General features: G+C 54.6%; 1 long non-coding RNA gene across 2 annotated transcripts; it reads right to left on the bottom strand.

Annotated features, from left to right (window-relative positions):
* Nucleotides 1–203: 203 nt before the first annotated feature.
* Nucleotides 204–4,174, bottom strand: LOC148223822 (uncharacterized). 2 transcript variants are annotated; one of them, XR_015802958.1, is made up of 3 exons: nucleotides 3,983–4,174; nucleotides 1,795–2,089; nucleotides 204–664 (listed from the first exon to the last, which is right to left on the bottom strand). It is a non-coding gene; the product is annotated as an uncharacterized LOC148223822 (long non-coding RNA). The 2 variants fall into 2 exon arrangements; XR_015802957.1 differs by having other exon boundaries at nucleotides 1,969–2,089.
* Nucleotides 4,175–10,541: the final 6,367 nt, after the last annotated feature.

Genomic DNA, 10,541 nt, shown 5'->3' with positions numbered 1-10,541 from the left:
TGAAGAACCCTTCTCTTTTTCTCTTTCATTACTCATACAAAATTGTCCTGATGTGGGCAGAGAGATGGAGAAGAGCATTCCCCCAACTCCAGCCTCTGTCTGTGATCTCCCTGGACAGGCCTCTAAGGCAGCATCCTGGTCCATGTTTCCTACTGGGAGACATATAAGTGGGAAGGCTACAAAGAACTGAACTCTTTTCATGATTTAGAGGAGCCCAAATGGTTTAATGTGAAGTGAAACACTGCTGTCAAGCCTAGAAGTAAATGCAGATTTTGATTTTTAGAGTATTTTGACAAGAAAGAAAAAAGCAGCACAGTTTTCCGTTTGGCACTTAGGAAGTAGACTAGGGCTGCAAGCAAGAAATAAGTGATTCAGAGGTGGCATAGATGAGAGAGCTGAGAGTAATGGGATTAATATAGGAAAGAACAGACTGACATGGAAAATGCATTTTCTAACAGCCAGGAGCAGCTCTCCAAGAAAGGGATGAGAGTCCCAGCATGGGTACTTGCAATTTCCAATAGAATACCCCAGAAAATATCCCACTGAGGACGGTCCCATCCTGCAAGCCCCCATTGGTGGGAAGAGTAAATCCTCAGCTCCTCTGCCACTCGCTCACTCCAGTTTCTCCAATTATCTCACATTCTCCAGAGTTGTAAGACTGGATCTGAAAATGATGAGCAGTTGCAAGATTAATTGCTTTAAAAGCAAAAAGGGAACAGAAAATGCCTGAAGGCACATGGACAGATAATATTCAAAAAGGTTTTAATAATTTATTGCCAGCATCTGTATAAAGTTATTCTGTCCCCTTCCATCACTCCTCTTCAAGGACGACTCAAGGAACACAAATCAAAGGATGTCTTGCATCCTTCTAGGTGGAGTCATGTTTTATTACCCAGAGAAACTTGTTTTCTGGTAAGAAATTAGAAGTACTGTTATTGAGTTCAAGGCTCGTGAAAAATTCCAGATGAATACGCTGGAAATAAATGACAGTGTTTGCCTCAGTTCTGGCTGGGGAAAGAAAACCTGCTCAGGGGAAGGAGTTAAGCATGTCCTTAAAATTAGCTATGTACCTAAGGGATTCCCTGAAATAAAGCCCAAAATGCAGTATTTCAGGACTCTCCTTTGGTAGACAGCTGCACATCCTTTGTGTCTTAGGCTACAATATAAGAGTAACCAAAAGTATGTATTCTATTACCATCTTCATAAGCTGTTAAGATAGGAGGGGCAGTGTTCTTTACCCTCTCCATTCTCATCCCTGATAACTCCCTCGGGGGCCTATCTTCTGTTAATGGGCCATCAAGGGCTCCCTGTCATTCTTCCTTTCAGTATCTTTTGCAATCAAACTCTGAAGCTGACAAATCCGAAAGCTCTGTCCGGCCGCCCGGGAACAAAAGGATACTCCCAGGGATGAGGCACATTCTCAGCAAACACTCCCAACACGGCACAGAGGCACCACTGGAGCTCGTGTGCGGGGCTGACAAGGGCTGCCGGGAGCGTGCAAGCCCCTGGCAGGGTGGCAGTGGCAGTGACAGCAGTGAATTCCCACGGTCTGGTGGCACAACAGAGAGACCAAGGCCAGCAATGCCCACGGGAGGTACAGGCTTAATTCTGCTCCCTGTGCTGCCACATCCCAGCAGGAAATCTCTAGCGGGGACAGAAGCTCTCAGGGTGCACAAAATGCAGCATCTGTCACCCTGATCCTGCTTAACTCAGTCTGTGGGGCCAGCTGCCCCCCATCCCCAGGTAAACTCTGAGCTGACCTGGATCGGTCTCAGACACTGCCCCAGTTCTCACCTCCAGCCTGCTCTCTTGTCACGTTCCTGACAAGGTGGCAAAGGCACCTTTGGACAGGGCTCTCTATGTGTCTCAGGTGTTGGGCACTGCAGGGACCAGGGCAAGGACAGCCTGAAAACAGAGAAGATCCCTCTGGAATAGCAACACTCTGGGGACAACGGGGCGCTTACTCACACCACTGGCAGCACCAGGGGCCTTCCAGTGCAGGCTGGCAGGGCTGGAGCCCGTTGGGTTTGGCTGCTCAAACACCAAAGCTCCTGACAAAGATGGGACGAGTTAAGTGGGTTTTCCTGTCCTGAAAGAGAGGAGAAAATGGAAATTAAGTCCACTGTGGAAGTCAAAGGCGCCTGGCTTTCCCATGTCTATTCTGATTGCTCTCTATTGGGTTTTATCCATAAAAAATGATAGAGGGCATCAAATAAAAACACCCTTTTCAACATTTTTTCCCTACTTTTTTTAATACATAAAAAGGATGTCCCTTTTTATTATTGCAGTCCTTGCCTAATTTGAACAGAACTATTTACATTCCAGGTCTCACTTGTGAGTTATTCAATGCTTTGCCATTGGACTTTGGACAGAGGAAGAGAACAATTTGTTCCACACAGGTCCCATCCAGCAGGGAACTTGTACCAACCCCTGCCTGTGCTGAGCACGCTTCCTCACTTTCCCCATTCTGGGTTCTGGCTCCAGTCCAGTCTGAGTCTGCCCCTATTTTCCACGGTAAGAGAGAGGAAATTGTCCTGGTCAAGGTGTAAGCCCTTAAACTGCACATTGATCTGGGGTCTGTGACTGGGATTCCAGCAGAAAACACAATATGTGTATCCAAAAACAAGGATAAAATTATTCTTTCTGCTTTTAGTGGGACCAGGGCTTATTTTGTCCTGGAATGACAAAGAACTCCCTCAGACCCTCCTCAAAAAGCCAAAGCGTAGCAGGGGAGGGAGAGAGGGAGGGAGGGAGAGAGGGAGGGAGGGAGGGAGGGCACCTCTGCTTCACCTGCTGGGGACAACACAGGTCCAGCTGCTCCCAAGGACTGGGAATGTGTCTGGAGCCAAAAGCACCTTCCCATGCTGGAGGGACTTTTCTAAAGCACCACCTCTGGGAAGCAGAGGGCTATGGAAGAAATTGAGTGGGAATTTACAATAATAGTCATCATGTTATTGCGAAAGAGCAACAACGGAAACAACAGTAATTCCAAGGGAGCAGGAGGGATGCTGAGCTTCAAACAAGGTTTGAGTGAGGCAGCATCTCCTGGGAGTTCTAAAGCACAGCTCCAGGTCTGGGATTACAGGAGCAGTTCAAACTCCTACTGTCCAATCCCTGGATTTGCCTCCTGCCAGCACTCAGCACCTCGGTCATGTTTGGGTGCAAGTGCTCCAGTGCTGCTGCCTCGAGGGATTGAGAATATGGGCATTAAACCCCGTCCCACAGGGGTTTCCCTGGCTCTGAGCTCTGGCACCCCTGGCATTTCAATGAAATCAGTTCCCATCACTTTGAAGATACACTGAATAAACTCAGGGCACGTAAATAAACCTTTCTCCATAAGGACATCCCCAGGGAATACAGTTATTCCTATGCCTGGTCACACAAACCAGCAGCCAGGTTTTGGGGAGAGACTCTGGGGAGAGCGCGCAGCCATCCCTGCAGCCATCGCAGTCATAAGCAAACAGCTGCGTGTCGCTGGGACTGCACGGGAGTTGGACTTGCTCTGCTTGCCCTGTGCCTTAGGGGCCCTCCCCGCTCCTCCGCCACCTCCCCTCTCCCCACCAAGTCACCGCTGCTCCCTGGTCCAGGCTGCGATCGCAGAGCTCGCCTTTGCCACCCGGAGCCACTCCCGGGCAGCCTGCAGGCTACGCCCCACCCCGCCCCCTGTCCCGAATGCCGATGGGGCGCTCCGGTGGGAGCTCTGCGGGGGCCTTTTAGCCGGGACCTGGGCACGAGAGAGGGTCGGAGAAGGGGAGAGGGGTCTCGGGAGCGGGACCCAGCGCGACCACGGACTCTTTGAACAGCCCTAGCTCCTCCCGGCTGGGCGCCCCGCGCTACCATGGGCTGCAGCCTCGCAGCTTCCAAGCCCCTCCAATCCCGGCCCGCCTTTCTCCGCCCTGTCCAATCAGAGCCGCCATTTCAATCCGGGCACGGCCCCGCCAAGCTCGGCCCGCTCAATCGCGGCCCCGCTCCGGCTCTTCACCTCAGACGCTGTTTCGGGAGACGGCAGAGCCGTGCCGCTGGTGGGGGAGCCTCAGCAGGTGCTGTTGAAGCCGAGGAAGGGCGGGCGGGAGCCCCCCCGTTCAAGTCGCGCCCCGGAGTTCTGCCAGGGAAACTGGGAGACGGCGGGAAGCGGGCGGAATCGCGGGAGCGGGGCTTGAGGGGACTGTAGGGGCTGGAGCCGAGCACGGCGGGAACGGGCGGGCTGTGATTGGCGGGCCGGCGCTGCCTCGGCCTGTGATTGGCTGGCCTGGCCGGCCCTGGGGCATAAATAGCGTGCGCTGGGAGGTGTGCGGCCAATAGTGCGGCGGCGAGCGACGAGGGACGGTGGAGAGCAGCGGCGGCAGAGGCTGCAGGTGCGCGATCTGAGGAGCGCCTCAGCGCCAGGACGGGACCCGCGCGGCTGCCGATCCGGGGAGCGCTGGTGAGCACGGATGCGGCTACCGAGGCTGGCAGTGTCCTGGGGCAGCGGGGCCGGCGGTGCTCCGTTCTTTGTGCCCTGTGCGGCTCGGGCGGCCTGTGGGGGACCTGGAGCAATGCAGGGGGACCGGCTGCTACTACTGAGGGCAGATTATGTGGTTTAAAATACCGGGAATAAAGGTGACTTTTTGCGGTTTTCTTATTTTATTTTGCTTTTATTTGTAATAATCACGATTTTTTTCTTTAATAGACTGCTTCATTATTTTGCTATTTTTATTGCGTTCCTAGTAAGTTTTTTTTACTGCCTACCTGATATTAATTTGTTAAAGGTTATAGGGATAGGGCTGAAACACGGGCAGCCTTGGGGAGGTGAGGGAGCCTTTAGGAGAGTGCTGGGCTAAGGCCCGAGGGAGTGGGGGGAGAAGGTAAGTGTTAGGCATCAGGCCTCAAGAGTCCCCAGAATTAGGATCCTGTGGGGGCGGATAGGACAGCTCCTAGAAATACTGAATTAATGACGGTAACCGATTTCTGGCCTTATCAACAGCTCCGGGCTGCAGTGAGAAGCAGGATCAGCTTTTAGCTGCTGGCAGTGAGAAGCTGAGGAGTTGGAGCTGAGGAAGCAGAGCTGGAGAAATATGGTAGGGCTTGAGGACATAACTGCTTTGGGGATGTGTTAAGGAATATAGAGACAGGATGGGATATGTGTGGCTGGAGATAAAATCATTAAGGGATGGGATAGGGAGTCTAGAGATGTTAGTGGAGTAAGTATTCTCACATCGTGACTGGAATACGGGTTTAGGAGTTCACCTGAAAACACACAGAGATAGAACTAAAAAAAAGATACCTCCGTGGAAGGCAGAAACACCGTTAAATGGCACGACAGAGGCAACGTGGATACAGAAGCAAAGCAGAAGAGCTGGCAGTTCAATAAAGCTTGTGGGTTGAGAAAGAGCTGAAATCACTTGGGGTGGGATACAAGCTGCCAGTGGAGTAGACGCTGTTGCGCTGCCATCAAGATGATGGGGTTGGTGTGCTGAAATCAATGCAGCCCGGGGCTATTGGTGGAGCGGCGGGGTCGTGTGCCGGAGCATGGAACGGACACGTAGGGCTGAAAAAGGGGGGACTGTAGGATTGCTTGCGCCTGAAATCCCTTCCCTGCCGGCATATTGCCCGGGCGTGTGATAGCTGTGGTAGGGCTGGAACTGGCAGTGAGTGTGTGTGTCAGGGAAATGGCAAGTGGGGCTGGGATTGTGAGTGAAAAGGGGCAAGAAAGTGTGGAGCCGAGAAAGGGACCGTGCGCCCAGAGGTGAAACCACTGTGTGGCTGGGGTGGGGGACGGCAGGGCTGGAGGTGAAATCACAGTGGGACTGGGATATGGACTGGGCTGGGCTTGGAGGCTCTAGGGCAGCAGCTGAATTGTTGCAGAGCTGGAACCAAGACAGACATGCGGCCCTTTGAAGCAGGAGAAGATTGCGCTGGCAGAGATGGAGAAAGGCTCAGCTGGAGGTGGAAGAGCAGCAGTGGCAGTTCAATAAAGCTTGTGGGTTGAGAAAGAGCTGAAATCACTTGGGGTGGGACACAAGCTGCCAGTGGAGTAGACGCTGTTGCGCTGCCATCAAGATGATGGGGTTGGTGTGCTGAAATCAATGCAGCCCGGGGCTATTGGTGGAGCGGCGGGGTCGTGTGCCGGAGCATGGAACGGACACGTAGGGCTGAAAAAGGGGGGACTGTAGGATTGCTTGCGCCTGAAATCCCTTCCCTGCCGGCATATTGCCCGGGCGTGTGATAGCTGTGGTAGGGCTGGAACTGGCAGTGAGTGTGTGTGTCAGGGAAATGGCAAGTGGGGCTGGGATTGTGAGTGAAAAGGGGCAAGAAAGTGTGGAGCCGAGAAAGGGACCGTGCGCCCAGAGGTGAAACCACTGTGTGGCTGGGGTGGGGGACGGCAGGGCTGGAGGTGAAATCACAGTGGGACTGGGATATGGACTGGGCTGGGCTTGGAGGCTCTAGGGCAGCAGCTGAATTGTTGCAGAGCTGGAACCAAGACAGACATGCGGCCCTTTGAAGCAGGAGAAGATTGCGCTGGCAGAGATGGAGAAAGGCTCAGCTGGAGGTGGAAGAGCAGCAGTGGCAGTTCAATAAAGCTTGTGGGTTGAGAAAGAGCTGAAATCACTTGGGGTGGGACACAAGCTGCCAGTGGAGTAGACGCTGTTGCGCTGCCATCAAGATGATGGGGTTGGTGTGCTGAAATCAATGCAGCCCGGGGCTATTGGTGGAGCGGCGGGGTCGTGTGCCGGAGCATGGAACGGACACGTAGGGCTGAAAAAGGGGGGACTGTAGGATTGCTTGCGCCTGAAATCCCTTCCCTGCCGGCATATTGCCCGGGCGTGTGATAGCTGTGGTAGGGCTGGAACTGGCAGTGAGTGTGTGTGTCAGGGAAATGGCAAGTGGGGCTGGGATTGTGAGTGAAAAGGGGCAAGAAAGTGTGGAGCCGAGAAAGGGACCGTGCGCCCAGAGGTGAAACCACTGTGTGGCTGGGGTGGGGGACGGCAGGGCTGGAGGTGAAATCACAGTGGGACTGGGATATGGACTGGGCTGGGCTTGGAGGCTCTAGGGCAGCAGCTGAATTGTTGCAGAGCTGGAACCAAGACAGACATGCGGCCCTTTGAAGCAGGAGAAGATTGCGCTGGCAGAGATGGAGAAAGGCTCAGCTGGAGGTGGAAGAGCAGCAGTGGCAGTTCAATAAAGCTTGTGGGTTGAGAAAGAGCTGAAATCACTTGGGGTGGGACACAAGCTGCCAGTGGAGTAGACGCTGTTAGGCTGCCATCAAGATGATGGGGTTGGTGTGCTGAAATCAATGCAGCCCGGGGCTATTGGTGGAGCGGTGGGGTCGTGTGCCGGAGCATGGAACGGACATGTAGGGCTGAAAAAGGGGGGACTGTAGGATTGCTTGCGCCTGAAATCCCTTCCCTGCCGGCATATTGCCCGGGCGTGTGATAGCTGTGGTAGGGCTGGAACTGGCAGTGAGTGTGTGTGTCAGGGAAATGGCAAGTGGGGCTGGGATTGTGAGTGAAAAGGGGCAAGAAAGTGTGGAGCCGAGAAAGGGACCGTGCGCCCAGAGGTGAAACCACTGTGTGGCTGGGGTGGGGGACGGCAGGGCTGGAGGTGAAATCACAGTGGGACTGGGATATGGACTGGGCTGGGCTTGGAGGCTCTAGGGCAGCAGCTGAATTGTTGCAGAGCTGGAACCAAGACAGACATGCGGCCCTTTGAAGCAGGAGAAGATTGCGCTGGCAGAGATGGAGAAAGGCTCAGCTGGAGGTGGAAGAGCAGCAGTGGCAGTTCAATAAAGCTTGTGGGTTGAGAAAGAGCTGAAATCACTTGGGGTGGGACACAAGCTGCCAGTGGAGTAGACGCTGTTGCGCTGCCATCAAGATGATGGGGTTGGTGTGCTGAAATCAATGCAGCCCGGGGCTATTGGTGGAGCGGTGGGGTCGTGTGCCGGAGCATGGAACGGACACGTAGGGCTGAAAAAGGGGGGACTGTAGGATTGCTTGCGCCTGAAATCCCTTCCCTGCCGGCATATTGCCCGGGCGTGTGATAGCTGTGGTAGGGCTGGAACTGGCAGTGAGTGTGTGTGTCAGGGAAATGGCAAGTGGGGCTGGGATTGTGAGTGAAAAGGGGCAAGAAAGTGTGGAGCCGAGAAAGGGACCGTGCGCCCAGAGGTGAAACCACTGTGTGGCTGGGGTGGGGGACGGCAGGGCTGGAGGTGAAATCACAGTGGGACTGGGATATGGACTGGGCTGGGCTTGGAGGCTCTAGGGCAGCAGCTGAATTGTTGCAGAGCTGGAACCAAGACAGACATGCGGCCCTTTGAAGCAGGAGAAGATTGCGCTGGCAGAGATGGAGAAAGGCTCAGCTGGAGGTGGAAGAGCAGCAGTGGCAGTTCAATAAAGCTTGTGGGTTGAGAAAGAGCTGAAATCACTTGGGGTGGGACACAAGCTGCCAGTGGAGTAGATGCTGTTGGGCTGCCATCAAGATGATGGGGTTGGTGTGCTGAAATCAATGCAGCCCGGGGCTATTGGTGGAGCGGCGGGGTCGTGTGCCGGAGCATGGAACGGACACGTAGGGCTGAAAAAGGGGGGACTGTAGGATTGCTTGCGCCTGAAATCCCTTCCCTGCCGGCATATTGCCCGGGCGTGTGATAGCTGTGGTAGGGCTGGAACTGGAAGTGAGTGTGTGTGTCAGGGAAATGGCAAGTGGGGCTGGGATTGTGAGTGAAAAGGGGCAAGAAAGTGTGGAGCCGAGAAAGGGACCGTGCGCCCAGAGGTGAAACCACTGTGTGGCTGGGGTGGGGGACGGCAGGGCTGGAGGTGAAATCACAGTGGGACTGGGATATGGACTGGGCTGGGCTTGGAGGCTCTAGGGCAGCAGCTGAATTGTTGCAGAGCTGGAACCAAGACAGACATGCGGCCCTTTGAAGCAGGAGAAGATTGCGCTGGCAGAGATGGAGAAAGGCTCAGCTGGAGGTGGAAGAGCAGCAGTGGCAGTTCAATAAAGCTTGTGGGTTGAGAAAGAGCTGAAATCACTTGGGGTGGGACATAAGCTGCCAGTGGAGTAGACGCTGTTGCGCTGCCATCAAGATGATGGGGTTGGTGTGCTGAAATCAATGCAGCCCGGGGCTATTGGTGGAGCGGTGGGGTCGTGTGCCGGAGCATGGAACGGACACGTAGGGCTGAAAAAGGGGGGACTGTAGGATTGCTTGCGCCTGAAATCCCTTCCCTGCCGGCATATTGCCCGGGCGTGTGATAGCTGTGGTAGGGCTGGAACTGGCAGTGAGTGTGTGTGTGGTCAGGGAAATGGCAAGTGGGGCTGGGATTGTGAGTGAAAAGGGGCAAGAAAGTGTGGAGCCGAGAAAGGGACCGTGCGCCCAGAGGTGAAACCACTGTGTGGCTGGGGTGGGGGACGGCAGGGCTGGAGGTGAAATCACAGTGGGACTGGGATATGGACTGGGCTGGGCTTGGAGGCTCTAGGGCAGCAGCTGAATTGTTGCAGAGCTGGAACCAAGACAGACATGCGGCCCTTTGAAGCAGGAGAAGATTGCGCTGGCAGAGATGGAGAAAGGCTCAGCTGGAGGTGGAAGAGCAGCAGTGGCAGTTCAATAAAGCTTGTGGGTTGAGAAAGAGCTGAAATCACTTGGGGTGGGACACAAGCTGCCAGTGGAGTAGATGCTGTTGGGCTGCCATCAAGATGATGGGGTTGGTGTGCTGAAATCAATGCAGCCCGGGGCTATTGGTGGAGCGGTGGGGTCGTGTGCCGGAGCCTGATTCAGGACGTGTGGGATTCAATATGGGGGATTGTACGTTCAGTTGTCAGGTTTAGGGTTCAGTTTCAGGAGTCAGATGTAAGTATTAACGTTAAAGTCCGAGGTGACTTGTTAAGGTTAGGAGTCAGGGTCAGGAGACTGGATAGTACGGTCAGAGTCACGCGTCTGGTGTCGGCGTTATGGCTCTGGTCAGGGTTCGCGGTCTGGGGTCAGATATAAGGGTCAGCGTCAGATTCTGGGGTCTGGGTTAGGAGTCTATGTTCAAGGTCAGGGTGAGCGTGAGGCTCACATGTCAGGGTCAGGGATCAGTCGTCAGGGGTCAGAGGTAAGGGTCCGCGGTCAGGGTTTGGGATCAGATCTAAGGCTCAGGGTCAAAATCAGGGGTCCGAGGTCAGGGTCATGGTCATGGTCAGGGTCAGGGTTTGCATCAGGGATTGCAGTCAGGCGTCAGGGATTAGGCGTCAGGGGTCAGGTACATGGTCAGAGTCAGGGTCAGACATCAGGGTCACGGTCAGGGATCAGGGTTAGTGTTCAGGGTCAGGGGTGATGGTCAGGGAGCAGGTGTCAGGGTCAGGGGTCAGGAGTCAGCTGGCCAGCGCTGGCACGGACACAGCTCAAGGGCTGCCCGCAGCTCCTGGGCCACGGGCTGCTCTGAACAGGCACCCAGAGATGCTTCAGCCCGGACAGAGTCCCTAAAGCCCCCCAAGTGTCACGATCTGCTGTTAATACAGAGCAGGGGTCGTGATGGTTCGTTTGATCTCAGAGGTGCAAACAGGCAAATAGCAGGGGACAAAATCAG

This window comes from Sturnus vulgaris, chromosome 4 (assembly GCF_052056855.1).
Source record: "Sturnus vulgaris isolate bStuVul1 chromosome 4, bStuVul1.hap1, whole genome shotgun sequence".
Classification (NCBI taxonomy): Eukaryota; Metazoa; Chordata; class Aves; order Passeriformes; family Sturnidae; genus Sturnus; species Sturnus vulgaris.
This window is presented reverse-complemented; position numbering and strand designations above follow the sequence as displayed.